The sequence below is a fragment of the Aptenodytes forsteri genome, unplaced genomic scaffold (assembly GCF_000699145.1).
Source record: "Aptenodytes forsteri isolate BGI_AS27 unplaced genomic scaffold, ASM69914v1 Scaffold51, whole genome shotgun sequence".
Lineage (NCBI taxonomy): Eukaryota > Metazoa > Chordata > Aves > Sphenisciformes > Spheniscidae > Aptenodytes > Aptenodytes forsteri.
Genome location: NW_008795495.1, coordinates 5,113,486 through 5,131,958, shown reverse-complemented (window position 1 = coordinate 5,131,958; position 18,473 = coordinate 5,113,486). Strand labels below are relative to the sequence as shown.

The 18,473-nt window shown below is 40.0% G+C and overlaps 1 protein-coding gene across 2 annotated transcripts in view; it reads right to left on the bottom strand.

Moving 5' to 3' along the window:
- Positions 1-15,509, bottom strand: part of SLAIN1 (SLAIN motif family member 1) — a 51,493-nt gene extending 35,984 nt beyond the window's left edge. The window contains exon 1 of one of the 2 annotated variants that reach the window (XM_009281731.1): positions 15,368-15,509. The gene's annotated coding sequence lies outside the window, so the exon portion shown is untranslated. The remainder of the gene's footprint in view (positions 1-15,367) is intronic. The other variant, XM_009281732.1, reaches the window with a different exon arrangement.
- Positions 15,510-18,473: the final 2,964 nt, after the last annotated feature.

Here is an 18,473-nt window from a genome sequence, read left to right as displayed (position 1 = left end):
CATGAACTTACTGTATTTTCAGTCATGGGGGAACCAGTAAATACTGAATCTCAGCTTATCATATTTTTAACCTCAAATATAAAGCAGAAGACTCCTCTCAACGTTATTTGACATTCATCCCAAAAAGCATACAATTAGTAGGCAAAATACCTTAAGGAACTAACATAAGGACAATGCACAAACCATGAGAAAGTCAGTTAAAGACTTCCAGTGATTTCAGTAGGTTTGGGATCAACACGGTCTTTTTCCTACTACATTTCTACTACTGTAAGTTTTCTACTACATCTATCTAGTATACGAAATGTAATTACAAAAGGTCATTTTTTTAATACTATTTATTTAGTTACCTCCCCTCCTACCGTAAGACTGGAGACACTTCACTTTATTCTTGTCTCAGGTTAATTTTACAGTGGTGGAAGGCCTGCTTTCAACAGAATTAATTCCAGTTTACCACAGCATAAGTAAAGGCTGGAAATTAACTTTGTTCGATGACTAAAAATTCTTACAAAAGCTATGGTATGGAAGCCAATCTGAATTTTAGCCACACAGGAGGGGAGTGGTGGAGGAAGGACATTTTGCAAAATGCAGCATGTCCTCCGACTTCAATAAACTCTGTGGTCTGTATTCACCTCAACTAGTTTTCAATGTTCAAATTTGACCTCCAGTTCTACCTAACCAACTATGTTCCTATCTGTCCGTCCCTATCACTGGACGAAGACAGATCTCATGCTCTGGAGATGTCTCTGTTTTTGAACTAGTCCCTGATTTCAAGCCTGAAGTTTAAGATGGCTTAAATAAAGTAGTATGAACCTCATCTTGAAAGCACTTATAGCATGTTTAACACACAGAAACATATATGGTAGCTAGAAAAGGTGTGACCTGAAAGTTGAAATACGAGGACTATCATGACATTCATTCAAGTTGGATCCAAGTGACAGCTATACCGATGTGTATTATCCATGCAGCACTGCACTGCAGCGTGTGGATGTATTGGAACTAGGCTGTTTGGCATGCCTCTGCATGGTGTAGACAGGTTGTATGCATTGACAGGATCAACTCTTAGGGTCTTCTTATGTTTTGATAACACAACAACGAAGGGTGAGGTCTTCTGTGTGCCTGTATGTGCCCTGTATACAAGCATACCCCTCAAGGCTACTAAGAACATGAGAGGCTTTTATCTTGTCAGCAATCTGCTTTCTACGTAGCAAAAAATTACAGGTCTTGTGTATTTCTTAACTTCAGTCTGAGAAGGAGGCCTGTTTTCAAAACCAGTTAACCTAATAGGGCTTTTTTTGTGCAGAAATAAATCTCTCTAATCTCTTGCAACTGTACATTAGACATCTCCAGTTTAATCAGCCAAAAGCAGTTTTAAAACCCCAATGATAGCAGTGCATCCACTCTTTTGGAAATGCTGTTTTCATCCCTCAGGGAACAACAGCTGCTTTGTGATCTCTTGAGTCTTTGTGTCTTTGTACTGGTAGGTCTAAGATCATCAGTGCCATCGTATTTATCTTCCTGTGCATTCAGTACAGGAGCTGAGTCATTGAAATCACAGCAGTCCCACAGAACTCTGCTGGACAGGCTCCCTTTCTGCAGCTTTGGTCTCAGGAGTTGAATAAAAAACTGGAGGAGACAGTAGTAAAAGTACCATTCCGGGAAAAAAAAAAAAATAAAAGCACATCAATTAAAACTCTTCACAGATGCATAATAATTAGGGCAAACATTCAACCACAGTGTAAACTTTTTTTTTTTAAACATGTTGAAAGCATTATTTTAGGGAATAAACCAGATTTTTTTAATATAGATTTCAAGAAGGGCTCAGCTGCCATTCACAAAACAGGAGGAAGATGAAGGGCGCCTTCACCCTTTCACTCTGTAAGTCCACGCTTAGGGGATTCCTCTAGGATGAGGAGCAAGGCCACTTATCCCTTCTCTGCTTGATTTAAAGAACAGGTATTAGTTCAACTCCCCTTGCAGACCAGAGCTCAGCTACTACACAAGGTGCTCTCATGTTCTTCTGCTGAAGATGTCCTATTCCTTTAGTCTATTCATTGGACTAGAGGAAAAAAAATAAAAGACTTATCTAGTGGTTAGTACACTACTTCAGAGAAGGTAGATATGTTTTGCTCCAGTTAATAAGACAACTTCATTTCCACATGCCACGCAGGATGTACAACAGTTCTCCTCAGTGGACATGTACTATACTGCTAAACAGATATGCTAGCAACAATTCGAATCAAAGATGTAATTTGTTTGCTCAGGAAAACAGGTGGCTGCAGGAAAAATATAGCTAATTACATTTCCTAAATTTAAAATTCCTGGTAGCATGCATAATTCTTTTTTCTTTTGTACATTACCATCTGCAAGGGTGGTAAGCACAACAGGTAAGGAACCTGCTCTGTAAATAACACTCATAGAAGGACAATATCCATCCTTCTCTTAACAGTATAGGATAATAATTACATACCAGGTGGAATCCAACTATATGTGCCTGTTGGGATACAACTTTCTTGCTCATTTATCATAACTAAAAAAAAGATTACATAATTCAAACGTTAACCCTAAACTGCTTTTTTTTCTAACCTTACCGGTTAGCCCTGAATTTCCCCTACATCCAAGAAACACCCTTAAACACGTTACTGTTTCCCCTACAACTGTATCTACCTGCCATCTTCATTCACAGGTTAAACCTCTGGCAAGAGGGTTTTGCAAGGGAGCTTCTCTGTCAACAGCTTCTGACACCCTATTCCAGGATGCCACACTCCTTTTTCTTTGCGCAAGTATACCTGCTCCCTATATTGAATCAGACTGGAAAAGCTAAAAGTTAGGCTGAAATTTAGGCCAAAAGCAGCACTTACCCTTCAGGACTCCTGTGGCTTTTTGGATAAATATAGCAGGTGTCACAGTTATATGCTTATTATGAGAAAGTGTTAACACTATTACCCAAATCAGCGAAAAGATACAAAACCCTTCAAAAATAAATGATACTGTAAAATAGGTTTTTCATACTTCTAAAACGCCAAACAGGGAAAAAATCCTGAAAGTTTAGGGTGAAGAAAAGTTCTGATAGAGGTTTAAGTGGCTGCCAAATATAATAAAGTATTCAGAATCCACATCCTCATGTAGAATTAAGGTTCAACACCAACCTAGAGCCACATTAAGAAGCACTAACCAGATAGTTATTTCTAGAAAAATGGATAAAATGACATATAGATGTTTGATACAAATACCATTACCATTACCTGTCATGGGGGTCAGGGCTTCTGCAATGACAATTTTTAGCCTAGAGACACTAGTCTCTTCAGACTCCCTAGAGAAAGACTGACTCCTCTTGGCACTAACTCAGAGCACGTTCCTAAATTCAGGCTCCTCTGGGGTGATTTCAGACACCTCGAGAGAGACTCCCTAAGTAAACTTTGCCTTGTGAGTACCTCCCAGAGGTACCTACACTGCAGTGAGAACTACACAAGATTTAACAAAGAGGCAATCCTTGCTCCTCGCAAACAAGTAACGTAGGTATAAGTTGACAGATAAGGAGAGATGAGTGTAACATTATCAACCAAGAGTACAGTACAACAGGGAAAGCATGAGAAGCACAAAGGACAAGAGTCAAAGCACAAAAGTTGGAAAAGTACCATCAATACAATTATTACGCTGCTGCAACATCCTTCTGCCCAAGTCTTACTTTTCAGGGTAAAAGGCACTCTACAGTATCTTTTAAGCATTTCCACCACCAAAACCAGTCATGTCCACAGTAAGCAGAAATGGGCTTGAACAACAAAGGTTGAGATGTTTCTTCAAACTATTCCTTAAAAACAATTTGTTTCTTCCAAGTAATTATCTCAGATTTACCAGCACCCACATAGGCCAAAAATAACAAAAAGTTTTCTGGACTAAGGCCAACACAACAAGAACATATGTGCCTACTTACAAACTGAAATTTATTTTTTTATTTATAAATAAAGATCCATTTGTGATTACAGTGAAGTATTTCACACCCAGTGTTTCACAAGACGTTAAGAAATAACCATGAGGCACTCTTAACCTTGGCTATATGACTGCAACACATGATGCAGAAATGACAAAAAAGAAAACTGGTGGACACTACGAAGGAACAGGGTGAAGCAATGATTCCCTCCACCACTCCATCTTGTCTTAGTCCGTGCTGGCCTACAAATCGCTCTCTCCCCTGTCTTTCCTGTGGGTTGGGAAGCAGAACAAAGAACGTTGAGAAGGTTTGCTAGTGTTTCACAGAGCTACTTGAGGGACATGGTGGACTTCTAGGAAGAAAGGACCTTAAGATGTTAGGATGCTGAGCACAGTCCTCTGTATTTGCAGGCAACAACACAACAGATGACTAAGTTGCTATCACCCACACACTACAGGTCACAAAATCCTTCCCTGCACCCATAACAGACTTCTGTTAGACAACTGGTCAGGGCATTTCAAAGGCATCAGTGCCGTGCGTATAGACAACCAAACCTAGCCCTGTCTTTCTGTTGGCTATAATGGGAATTTAAATACTGTTTGTGTGAAGGTATGCCAGGAGATAGCCTGTCCTCCTTGGCCGGAGGTGAAGGTAACTGGACACAACATGAGGAACTACAGGACCGGACACGAGACGTTGTTCAACATAACAAGAACAGGCTGTGAAGCTGCCAAAAGTGACCAACAGCACCACAAGGGATGGCTGGGTCTCACATGGGGTTGAGGGGGGTTCCATGAGAAACAGCCGAACATCACAGGCAGCTGAAGGGGAGCATCAAGGACCTTTGGGGGCAGAGTCCTGCAAGGTCAGCAGTGTCTCGGTAACCCCATCCGTAACACCATGTAAAGCTGAGATGACTTAGGTAACGGCACCAGAAATACCAAACCTGGGTACAGATGTAGCAAAACCAGGAACAATGGGCAAAAGGAATTAGGAACAGGTTGCTTATTCAGGAGGAGACAAGGACAAAGAAAGGGGGGGAATCACAAGGAATGGGTAAAGAATATGCATGGGAAACGAAGAGAAAGGGGATGAGAGGCACTGGCCACGTGGAAACAAGCTGCTGGTCAGCCCACTGGTCTGAGCCAGCCCTGCACCTGATCAGTCTCTTTCTACTTCTTATTGAACTCTTCTCCTAACTATTTCTCTGTGCAAAGGGTGTCCTCTGTGCCATGTGTATGAGACTCCAGCAAACTTCAAACCATGCTAGCCAGTGAGCAGCACACAAGATCTGGGAACCTGCTGTCAAGCAACTACAGGTCTACAGGCTTGACACTGGAGGGACTTTCAGTCTAGGACAGCTAACAGAGAGGTCTATATGAGTGTGCAGGTGAGATGCCAGCAAACATCAAGTCAGACTAGCCAGTGGATAGGACTGGAGGTTTGGGGGATGGATACCACAGGGACAACAGGTCTAGGGGTCAGCTACCTGAGAGTGGGGGTCTGGGGTCTGACACTTGAGGGATCGTAGGTCTGGGCAGGTACATGGGGCGTGCATGTACGAGTGTGGGTGTGAGATCTGCCAGCAAGGCTCAGCCTTACAACTGGCTGGACCTGGAATGGGGAAGTGCAGCAGCCTCACATCTAGTGGACTGGAGACGAGGAGTCTCCTGGGTCTGAGACTCCAACAACTTCAGCTCTGGAGAAATGGACTGGTGCATTCCCTTGCGTCTTGAAGTCTACTGAATTTGGCCACTCTAAACATACCTCATATGTTTAGACAGCTTCATTTAAATACCTACAGTCTGGAGCAGAGCCTACTCTTCAGCACAAAACAGCAGGGGCATGATTCAGTTGTCTAAAACGAGAATGTAATGACATTTGAGGTGCTCCAGATGGTTCAGATGAGTGAGGTTGTTGTGCAGCTCCTGTATCATACCCATCTGACCCATCTGGATATCTCAAGGACCCAAGAGCATGTCAAATTACACTTAGCACCTTTAAGATAAATGAATCATGGCCAAAGTGACTGTGCTATTAAATTAGGTATACTAGACACATGCTTAAAATTAGGTGGAATAAATCTGGGCCATAATATGTTCTATGAATTCACATAATAAATGCCTGAGACCCAAGGACAAGGTACTTACAGTCAGATTCAACAGAAACAGCTCTATGTCTGGCTCTGGTAACTGAGACGCAAAAAAAAAATATCTTTCCAGGGGGTTTCAATCACCCAGATTTTCCCCTGTGATTCAGATGCAACACAAAGTGATACCCCATGTATCTCAGTTAAGACTAGCAGACACATACTATAGCATTTACACCAACTACTTCACCAGTGTATGGACTCTGGCACAAAAATGTTGTGCTTAACTATCACAGAAAGATTCAGATCAGCTACAAGTATGTGAAAACACACAAAAAACCCTCAAGTGTTCTGCTTGTCCCCATTCTGGAGAATGAACTTAGGCATCTAAACAAATGATTATGAGCAAGGTCTGAAGTGCCATGAGCAAAGAAATAGGAGACAATGAGAAACCATCTCTGAATGAAAGGCATCAGGACTATTCTTGCAAAATGCAGAGGATATTCAAGGCTTGTTAAAAGTATAAAGGAATATTGTCATCTAATTCCTTCCAATGTTAAGTACTACCCAATTTTTTTTCTAATTAGTGGAGAGAAATGAGTATCTCCAGACTCAGTTCAGACAATTGCCTAAGAATGGAGTGAGACAAGTTGGATGAATTGCCCGTTGGCTTCTTCAGAGTCAATGGACAACTAGCTTTTTCCAGCTATCTAACTTTAATTACTGAAGTTAGATTAAATTAATCATAACTTTTAGTACCAACAATTACACGAGCAAGTTACTAATGCTTAACCTACTTAATCAGAAACAATCTGTCCTCCAGAAGCTGCAGACAAAGCTAAGTGAGAAGAGAAATTAACTGATCTTCTCTCCTGTGCAGCAGAGGATACAGCTCATCAACTCTCATACTGGAATTTATCTGACTACATGAGGACATCTTCAGAGTTAGCCACCTCTACCTCTATGTGTGACCATTTTAGAAATGTGCACTTCCAGGTACAAGTCTTCTCATCCTGAATTAATATAGCACAGGTAGCAAGATCAATATCGGTACTACATAATGAAGACAAATTAATACAAAAGAAGCTGGCTTTCTTTCCAAATGTGGGAAAACTTACTTGTTCCAAGTCAGAATTTGCAATGCCCCTCTGCAGCAGCGGAGCACAGAGGGTTGAGTATGTTCAGGCATCAGCTGTACTTCCATGCTTCTACTTTCAAGAAAAAGCTATCCCAAAATGGTGTTACCATACAGATTTCTCTGGTGTTACAAGGTGGGTACAATCTCAGCTCAGCTAGATGGGTAGAACCAGTTTTCAGGTACTTCACATTGTAGAAGTGGTAATGGTGGTCCAAATTCACCTCGTGTCTCGGTTTACATGACTTTTTAATTGTGGTAGAACAATAAAATAAATGAAACAACAAAATAAATAAATAATGCCTAAGCTATCAGCTCAATGTCACTTTAAAATCAATTGTTACCCCATATCAGTTTTCCATAACATCTCATAGCCAAATACTTCAATCATAAAATAAAATATTCAAGAACATGTTGAAGTCTATTTTGTGACTTATTTTCTTATGATTCTTTAAAATTAGTAAAAATGTTATCTTTAAACTGCTGTAAATGCTTTTCAAAACAAGAATTACCTAGGTTTCAGCTTTTCTTTTTGCTGAGAAAAGTGATTTTTACTCTTGCAGGCAGACTTATACTACTTTTCTCCCTCAGTCTTCTCATTTAATTAAGTATTGAATTACAGTGTTTGATCAAGCCACATTCAAAGACTTTAAGAATGGCTTCGTAACCCCCCAAAAAGTGAATATTCCACAAGAAAACATTTTCTGTAATTACAAATTTTACAAATATATCCCATCTAGAAGTAAAATTAAGAAAATCACATTTTAGGGGAGGTTCATAAGAGAAAATTATATAAAAGACTTGGGAATTTGATTTTTATAAACTCCTATGTCTCTTTCATTCATACTAACTTATCCTCTGTCTTGCAACATAAAAAAGATCAAGGAAATCTGTGAATGCCCAGGCCTCACAAGTATTCAGATGAGAGCTTACTGACTACATTTCATTATCAGGTAGAGTCAAAGAAGTTTTATTGTATTACAAGAACTTTTGCACGATCCCTAGGTAAAAGCAAATTACTGGTGTAAATGTTTTATCTCCACACAATATGAACACAGATACGCTGGATGTGGAACACTTGGTAAAGCAACTGCAGATAATCAACTTCTTTCTAATGTATTAAAACGCGAGGTCAGCTTCCAAGGAGAAAGACTGTATAGCATATTGCAGGACTGTGGACTACATCCCAGAAGTAACCAACAAAAAGATACTTAGGGGTCATGGCATAAAACTGTCTGAAGAAAAGCTTCCCAAAAGATGCAATGCTATGAAGACAAGAACCAAAGCGCTCCCTGAAAGTGAAAATACAGAAGTAAACAACATTTTAGTAAAGAAGCAGTGCTACCTCTACATACCACATGGAGAAGGCTTGTCTACATTCTGAAATGTTATTCCCAGCTCTCTTCTGCAGACATCAAAAATAGGTAGTGAAAGAAAGTCAGCATGTAAGACAAAAGCTATAACAATAACTTGGGGACTAGGAAACAATGAGCAAGACACAGACTAGCAGGAGCAAAAATGAAATGACAGCTTCCAGGTCAGCCCCGTTTTGAAAAGATCCTCTTTTCCATAGAAAAATATCTTCAGCAGATAAGCTGTCAAGTGCCCCCAGGTCCATTAATAAAACCTAGGTTTCTTTTTAATTCCTGTTGTGGTTTATCCCAGCAGGCAGCTAAACACCACACAGCCGTTTGCTCACTCCCCCAGCCCCAGTGGGATGGGGGAGAGAATCGGGGAGGGAAAAAAAAAGTAAAATTCATGTTTTGAGATAAAGACAGTTTAATAGGACAGAAAAGGAAGGGAAAAGAATAATAATAATACTGATAAAAGAATATACAAAATAAGTGATGCACAATGCAATTGCTCACCACCTGCCGACGAATGCCCAGCCAGTTCCCAAGCAGCGGTCACTGCCCCCCTGGCCAACTCCCCCCAGTTTATGTACTGAGCATGACGTCATATGGCATGGAATATCCCTTTGGCCAGTTTGGGTCAGCTGTCCTGGCTGTGCCCCCTCCCAGCTTCTCGCTGGCAGAGCACGGGAAGCTGAAAAGTCCTTGACTAGCGTAAGCACTACCTAGCAACAACTAAACCATCGGTGTGTTATCAACATTATTCTCATCCTAAATCCAAAACACAGCACTGTACCAGCTACGAGGAAGAAAATTAACTCTATCCCAGCCAAAACCAGGACATTTCTATCCAGGAAAGTAGTTGTGCACTTTGGAAACAAAACCAGTGATTAGTATTCTGCTGGATAACACTAATTGCGCCCGTATTTTTAGTGTAACTGTCAGGGTTGATGCTACTACTATTGGTTTTAGACATACGCTGCATTACAGACTTTGAGCCTATATTGCAAGCATATTATTCTTATTTTAAATAAGCTTACTGAAATCCTCACACTAAATTTTACAGTGTTTCTAGCTGTTTAACCACTCATGATGAGCTCATAATCCCAGCTCAGTAGCTGGTGTGGATTAATAGAGCGCATATTCTAAAATGGGATGGATATCTTCTCAACTGAGGTAAGATCCAATACCACCTCTCTACCAACCTTTACACAGACCTCAGAATTCAGCATCTTCCTGTAAGTATCATGACAACCAGAAATCAATTCTAAGAAAATATTTAATTATGAGCTGTACAACAATCAATCCCCAAATATGAAACTCTTAAACAGTATGCATATTATAATTTAATAAAAAGTAGAAGTCATATCTAAGAGGCATATGAAAAAGGCAAGGGATATCTGTGAAATGAATAAGAAGTGAAGCGTCTTGATCTTCTACGCATTTGTTGCCATAAGGGTTTTCAACCAAACACTTCTATCTTGAGGTGCACTGGCAGAATAGAAATGTTCCAGTGCTAGAGAGAAATATTCTATCTGAAATGCAAGCACACACTTCTAAACAGAGTATCAAAACAGAGTTTTTCCCAATTGAAATATACAAATCATCCTCAGCAGCTGTGTCAGAAAATCCAGTGATATCAGCATTTGCAAAACGTCTAAGAACTACCTGGAATTATGCAGCTGTTACAACAGGTTACGTCAAATAAATGAAATCTAATAGGAAATAACTCCTGTGCATGTATACGTGCGCTCTGAGCACTAAGCTTGTACTACTGCAAAAGACTGCTATGCATCCTGTCCTCCGAGATGTCACATTCCCTGAAAGATGCTCAGATGCTGATAGGAATTACTGTTGCTCATCGCCTTTTAGTATCAGAAACATATACGGAAAGGAACCGAATCAGTCATGCCACTTCTTTCATTCCTTCTAGAGCTTTAGAAATGTTGTTATTTAACAACAATGTGCAAGCTTCGGCACGTTATCATTTGCTACCCCAAAAGTGTTTTACATAAAACTTTAATCTCCATTACATATGAAAAATAAGGATGAGAAAGCTGTATTAAATTTTATTAATCCAGTCCTGAGCGCTAGAACATACATCTCAGATGCATCAATGGACAGCAAATAAACTTAAACCTATTTTAGAATAATAAAAAATCCCACCCTGCACTGGGTGCAGCACTGGATCCAGCTGAAGCATACAAAATAAAAGCTTTTGTCCATTGACAGTATTTTCTGTTTGCTTCTGCTGTTAACAGACTACAGTTTAAAAGTTCCCTATGACAGCAATTCTTAGTTGATGAAATGTATTTTATATCATAAAGACTCCAAACTAAATGACTTCACTATGAACCCTCGGGAGGGGGAAGTGAATTAGGAGAATGGGACAGAACCTGACCTCTTTCTGTGTAAGCAGCAAGTTTCACATCCACGTAAAAACCTTCTGCCTGGGGCCTTACCAGCTGTAAGATTATTTTTACAGGTAAAAAGAATATAGTACTGTGAAATTAAATCTTCCCCCCCAGTTTTTCTTCTGGATATGTTATGTGTCTGGATATCCAACTGAACTGACATGTGATACTGAGATCCAGCACAATAAAAGCTAAAATTTCACTGATGAGATTCTTGGGTTTTGTGAAATCATAAGCAATTGGAGAGAAACTACAATGGATCTGTTTCACAACATACCTTATCATCCACAGATGACATAACAGCATTCATCCTGAAGCACATTATTCATTTTAACAAACGAAGCAGAGTTTAATCTTAAGACTATAAATTACTGCAGCCAATTGCAAAACCTGCAAACTTCTGTTGCCTCCTCTTTTTAAACATCTGAAGCAGCATTTCTGAATAAGAACTCATCTAAGCCAAACTCTGAATCTAGCCAATACTTCATGTTCTCCAAGAAAGAGGAGTTTTCTGTCTGGAAGGCTGAACTGGATGAGATACGCTTTGAAGCCCTGCATAAAAGCTGAGCTCCTACAGACCGACTCCTTGCTAAGCCTCTTAACTCCTCAGTTTATCCACCCACCTCCTCCAGAGCATTTTACAGAAGTGAAGCTATACAGGATATCTTCAGCCAGGGTGTCAACCAACACCATCTCATCGATTTCAGAGGAGTTATACCCATCTGCACCAGCTAGGAAGTCTACACATCGCGTCTCTCTGCTCACTGGGCTTGATACTGACATAGAATCATAGACTCGCTTAGGTTGGAAAAGACATATACCAACATCTCCAAGCACTACCAAGAAAATACAGAAGAAGCTCCACCACACTGTTAAGACTGTGATGTGGCCCTGTTGATTTGAATGCATCTGAAGAAATAAAATAGACAGCAAGATTAAAAACCGAAGGGAGAGGGAACTGACCCTACAGTAGATAGAGAACCGCTGTAAACAAAACGAACCAGAAAGGTTTCAAACAAAAGATGATTGAAGAAGAGCAAAAAGAAAGAAGTGATCCAGGTCAGGCCATAGAGGAAACAAAAAAAACAACCAAACAAATCTTACCTCGACACTAGAATTGCTCATGCAATATAGGAACAATTCCAAGCAAAGATCTTACCACAGGAGGTTATACTTAACTTTCATCCTCCTTAAAGCTAGCATGCCTAGTCCACAGAAATAGGGCTTGTAATAAACCTAGTTCATTATAAACTCAATAAAAGCTTTACCTACATAGTGGTAGACCAGAGGAACGTTGAGAAGCTTGCCCAAGTTCTCACAGCGGTTCACAGAAGAACCACCTGCTGGAGACCACCACTGTGCTTATACCCTTAAAGATTTATGCCAAAATGAAATCTTACTTCCACCATGAAATACTTAAAACAGTCATTTTCACTAGAAAAGAAACAGGCTGGTGAGTACAAGGTGAAAGGTTGTTGATGAAACTAGCATAATTCGAGTGATTCTCCAGCCTGAAAGACCAAGTAGTCATTGTATTACTTCATTACCTAGGATTGCTTTGGCAGAAGTCTCTCACCAGACCTTTAGCCTTGGTATGAGCTATCCTAATGCTGGGATATTTCAGACAACAAATGGTACTTTTATGAAAACAAGGATATAATGTAATACGAAAAATTACATGAGCAGGAATAAACGAGCACAGATTTAAAAATCATAGAAGAGAGCAGGAATTAGTAAAAAGTCAGAAAAATAGCCTGACAAAATTTTACTGCTTTTGGCTCACAGCTCTTCTCTCTGTGTGCATTCGTTCAGATACGCTGACTTTGCAGACAAAAATCAATTTTTACTGCTTTTTATTTCTATGCGTACTATAGTGCCTAAAGAGCTATGACAATCTAAACTGGGTTAATTTTTGGTTAATGCACCATGGACAAAATTACTAAGCAATTTCTACCTATAAGCCATTTCAGAAGTCACAGATTGGTACATTATAAATGTTTTTTGACTACACATTTAATAATTCTCAACTACATCAGTGTTACCATTGACTCACTGCCAAACAGAAAAGGCACGACTAGATTTCAAAATCCCTTTAAATGCCCTTTCAAGGCACATGGCTAAAGGGGGAAAACGCTGTTCAACTTAAAAGTACAAAGTTTGAAACTTTAGTACCAGAAAAGAAGAATGCCATTCTTACTGAGTCACTTTTAAAAATAGGATAAAATTATGTATACATATTTATACACATATACTTAATGATAGAGTGGACTGCAAAAAGAAAACCCAGGGAAGTCAGATTACAGAAAGTTTGTTGTACTTTAAAACAGAATTATTAGATTCTTACAACAACCGCACACCTGGTTTCAAAACTGGAGAAGAATAAATATTGTGAAACCAACTTCTACAAAGTTAGGGTGAGAAATATGACATTTGCTATTACGTATTATTTGTAAAGGTATAGGTGATAAAAGAAAATCTTTAGAAATACAAGAGTTAATCAAGTCTAACTGAATTATTAATTAAAACAATTTTAGCATAGAATTGCTGCAGTAGAAACACAAGTCCATTCCATCCTTCAACATACGGCTCCCATAATGGCTTTTATACGTGGTATATAACTTCTCAGAAACTTTCTACAGAGCCCAGCAAATTCATGAACCCATCACCACAAGTAGAACATATGGATCAAAGCAACTCATTGTCAACATAACTCTATGCGACATACGTCACTCACTGTGACCTCCGCAGAGAGAGAGATTGACCTGATAACCATAGAGTCATTTAAATTTGAAACAATAAATTTGCCTTTCTAACGTCTTTATTGCCTATCAAATTTAAATAATACATTGTAAGGGAAAAACAGGTCATGCATTCCTCTGGCTTGTTTCTACATTCACATTATGGACTGGATTCAGTTGCCCATACCTAGGTGTGCTGGCCCATCTGAGAGGCCCTTGGGGAGACCAAGATATCATCACAGGAATGGCAGATAGGGCACAGGACCTATGGAAGGTCTGTATCCATCCTGAGTGGAAGCTGGAGGTCAGCCAGGGTAACCGAGGACATCTTGAATGGCACTGCGTGGGGCAAACTCAATGGAGCCTCTACACTGGGATTCAGTGCCAGACTGGGACACCCTCCACCACACAGATGTACCTTCAGGTGACCAGATGGAAGTTGAGTGCCAAGCACCCATTACTGTCAGTGGACTCGAGAGAGCTATTGACTTCATCCTAAGGCCAACACCTACACCTCGTCACCTGAGCAGCTCCCCTGATTCCTCTGACTCTATGGACGAAACTCCCATTGACTGCCAAGCACTGACACCCAGCTCACACTACAGACACCTAAAGTCAGGTGTCCAAATCGTGAGCCAAATTCCACCCTAAAGCTAGGTGGGATGATTACCAACATAGGAACCACAGTTTGGTCCACCTAACTTTAGGCAAATGAGCTCAACTGCATATTGCTAGGACAATAACCATTCCAGGATCTTTTATAGTCAATGCAAAGCGACAGATGCCTTCAGACACTGATTCAGTTAAATGCCTGATTTTGGATAAGACTAATCCACAACTACCCATATCATCCAAAGCATAAAGGTACATGCTCAATCTCTCTTAATGACAGCTGTAGCTAGCTTATACAACCACATGCTCATATTGTCGTTAGCTTTATTTCTTTCTCCTGTCATCTTCCTATATTGTTCATCTGCATCTTCTTTCCTAGTGAGTTATAAATCTTAAGACAGTATTTCCTACCTTAATCACTCTCTTCAATGACACTTACTACAATCTTAATGGGACCCTAAATGGTAAAAAAGTAAGAATAATGGTGGCTGATATTTATGTAGAATAAAATTCAGCATACCCAGATAGAACTCTACAAGTTCACTGGCACCAGACAGCCATCAGATTGATCCCAGTACTTGAGGCTACCGAGAGCCCAACAAAGCAGTGCTAGCAGTCAAGTTACAGCTCTTCTTGGTCTGTCCAATACTTAAAGTCCCGATACTACATTAGATGTGGACAAATAGGCCTTTGAAAATGTACAGCACCATGATAATTTTGGCTTTACAAAAAACCAAAAGCACTGTTTTTCAAATCTTAATAGAGATACCGATAGTAAAGATAGCATCAAAGTTTTCTTGCCAAGAGGTCCGCTATTTTAAGCAACGGATGAAAAGTGCCAAGTTTAAAAATCATGAGTTATGCAGGGGAAGAAAAGGGTAACGAAGGAGGAGAACGCTTTAAAAAATGCAAGATCAGAAAAAAAAAATTCAAACAATTGTTAGCATTTATGTAGTGGAGGAAGACTTGCATACATAGGAAAAAACTGCATGTCTGCCATTCGTAAAGCTTGCTAAACGGTGAAAAACACAAAACATGAGTGAAATGCCAGACCAAAAGTGCCAATTTACTAGTAAAGAAATTCAAAGAATAAGATTACCTTGTTCCAACCTAAAGCATAGGGAACGTTTTGCAGCCTCTATCTCAGGACTTGGATGATCCAGAACACGCCTGCACCACTGCAGAGGACTCAGTGATTTCTCTTGAGGAGTGAGAGTCTTGCTAGGCAAGACGTACAACCTTAACCAAAATACACACAAATATCAGCAAGATATGCAATACTTAAAAGTCTACTTCTGTATTCTCAATTTCCTGCCTACTAATAATGTATAACAGTGCAATGCCCTGCAACATGATATTCTAATAACAAAAGATATTATGAAGTAAAAGCGTTTACATTAGTTTTCTTCTTCCCTCCTCAGAAAAGTAGGTGGCAAAATATGAACTCTACAGGTCTGGCATGTCAAATCAAAGTTCAAGGAGACTTCCCAAAAATCTTACACCTCATCATTACCACAGTCTGAATTCCAGCACTGCCCAAAGTTCAAAGGCATTAGGAGCTGTACACACACCAAAGATGCCACCAGTTTTCCCTTTTATATTTATCTGTACTGGAGATTAGATAATTTCAGTATTTGATTTTACATATAAATCACAATTTCACTGTTATCTATTTCACCCTTTTACCTATAACAATTTAATCAACTTGTCAGAATGCTGATTATAATTTAATTTTCACACACAGTATCTTCTCCCAGATGAACCAAATGTTGTACAAGTCAGAGTTTTAAAGATTAGAAAACATTTGCTGAGAAACAATGAAAATCCAATTTCGATATTCAATTCCGGCTGAAAAAAAAAAATGCAAGAAAAGCTACCGCGTATGCGTTATTCTCAGACAAGAGTAGACAACTAATGAGATGGTCAAGCGCATTAGGAAGCCAGGTATCAAAGCAGATTTCATGGAGAAATTCTTGAAGCTGGGATCTGTGTTGCTGCTGTTGCCCTTGCAGATTAGCGGGGACAGGCAGATGCCGGGTCACCTGGGAGAGCGCAGATCTCCCGGGAAGGCAACTATTCTTGGCCGCTGGAGACGGCTCGCAGCTCCTTGGCCTGACCACTTCTGATCAATGGGGCTGCAGACAGTCAGAGGCAGATTCTCAGGCACCAGCAAAACACTCCACGGACTGCAAAGGAATCTGGCCTGCACACAGCGGGTGCAAAAGGCAAGAACAAAAAAAAAAAAGGATTGAGCTCCTCAGGGGACCACTAACAGGTAGCAGACTTTCACCTTCAGGGTTTTGGCTCAACAGCTACCCAAGTCCCCCAAGAGCAACTGTTCTCCAGTGTCTGCTCAATGTTTGTTTTTTTTTCTGTGAAGTTAATCGGCACTCTCTATCCAGCTCACAAGGAATAAACATCCTCACTGCGATTGCTGCCTCTCTTGGCAATCCCAGCAGAGATCAACTACTGAATTTCTCTGAGGAGAGGACCCATTTCCCCTGACTTTCTGTGGTGCCTGGCTAGACATTTAAAAAATGATACTGAGAAAAATGAAAAAAAAAAAAGCTTTCAGCTTTCCTGTTAACCTGCAGAGGTGCTTCAAAAGCTAAACATCTGACTGATGAATTCCTAGTGATCAGACGTTTGTGTAAAAAGCTGAACAGCAAAAAGAGGTTTGACTTGTCTGCAATGATGCCAATTCTACGTTTTTTTGTAACTGCAGTTAAAAAAAAGGAAAGGTATTTAAGGCCTAAAATTACTAATCAACAACTAGGATATGCACATGTCTTTGGCTTTCCAGATAGCAGTTTTCTTTAAAGCCTGACGTTACAAAAAAGCCCCAAGCAGCTGCCATCACACAGCTGACCTTTCATGGACAACATTTAGCCTTGAACTAAAAACATTCAACAGCTAAACCAACTCACTCTTAGCGGAATAAATTAGTTAACTAATCACTGTTACCAAATTCTTTCTGTGGACACATACATGTGTGACATCAAGGTAAGTTCTGGCCCCCCAAAAAAAGTATTCAGGATCACTTCCAGGGGGCAAATCAAATAGGAAATTTTACTAAGGCACCTAAAATGACGATGACTTTCTACCACCCTGAAATGTAAACTGGGAAAACGTTTTGTTTAACAGGACGGGATCAAACAAATTCGATATTCCTTAATGTGAAGGAAAATTAGGGGTTAGAACCGATGTAAAATTTGATTCAAGTCCGGATCGACAACCCCAAAACAGCCCTGCGCAGGCTAACTGTACACACAATGAAACAACACTGACAAAAATGTCCATACAATTTGCTGATGACTCTCAAAAGCAATCTTCCGGAACTGCAGCATGGTATTATTTGTACCACAAAGTACGCACAACCATCATTCAAGAAATATTTATGATATTTGCATTAATTCTTAAATCCTTTCTCTGCTACCAAAAGTAAGGATGTTTACTTGCATCTCAGCTGCATTATACAGTATTTCATTCTCAGCTGACGTAAGCTTCACCTCGATTTAAAAACTAACCGCATAAAAAACTACACTGAAGCTTCGACAGACGCTTGAAACAGTTATTTAAATGCAGATAATACATATTTTATTACTGACACTTTAAAACAATTGAGCGTCAATTATGTTTAACATGGTTACGCAGCCAGTGATTTCCATAGTATTCCAGCAGTGTCCCTACGATGTTCGTCCACGTTACTGAGACAAGTTTTGAAGCACCAGGCTCACTTATTATTTATATCTTCAGCCTGTAATTTCCCCTTCTATTTGTTTGTAAGTGAGCATAATCATTCCTCTAGGTCGATTTTATTTTCTGCTTTATTCATTCACTATTCATTTCTGCTTTATTCAATTTGCTAGCACCCAACCGTGCCTTTTGGAGCTACAGGGGCGCTTAAGATACACAACCAACCATTTAGATCAATGTCTAAAAGACAAAAGCCCTCCCAAATCCCTGAAAATGGGAGACAATTGGGCAGAGATTTTATGATGGGGAGGCAGCGCTGCCCAGATAAAGGCTTTCCCGGAACAATTCCCCTATTTTTAATTCCTTATGTAAACAGGAGGCTGAAACTAGGGAGACCTGAGACTGAAGAGAGACGATTTTCCTCAAAGGGGAAAACGAGCACACATACCCCACCGAGGGCGCGACCCCCTGGGCGGGATGGGGGGTAAAGCCCCCACCCAACCCCCTCC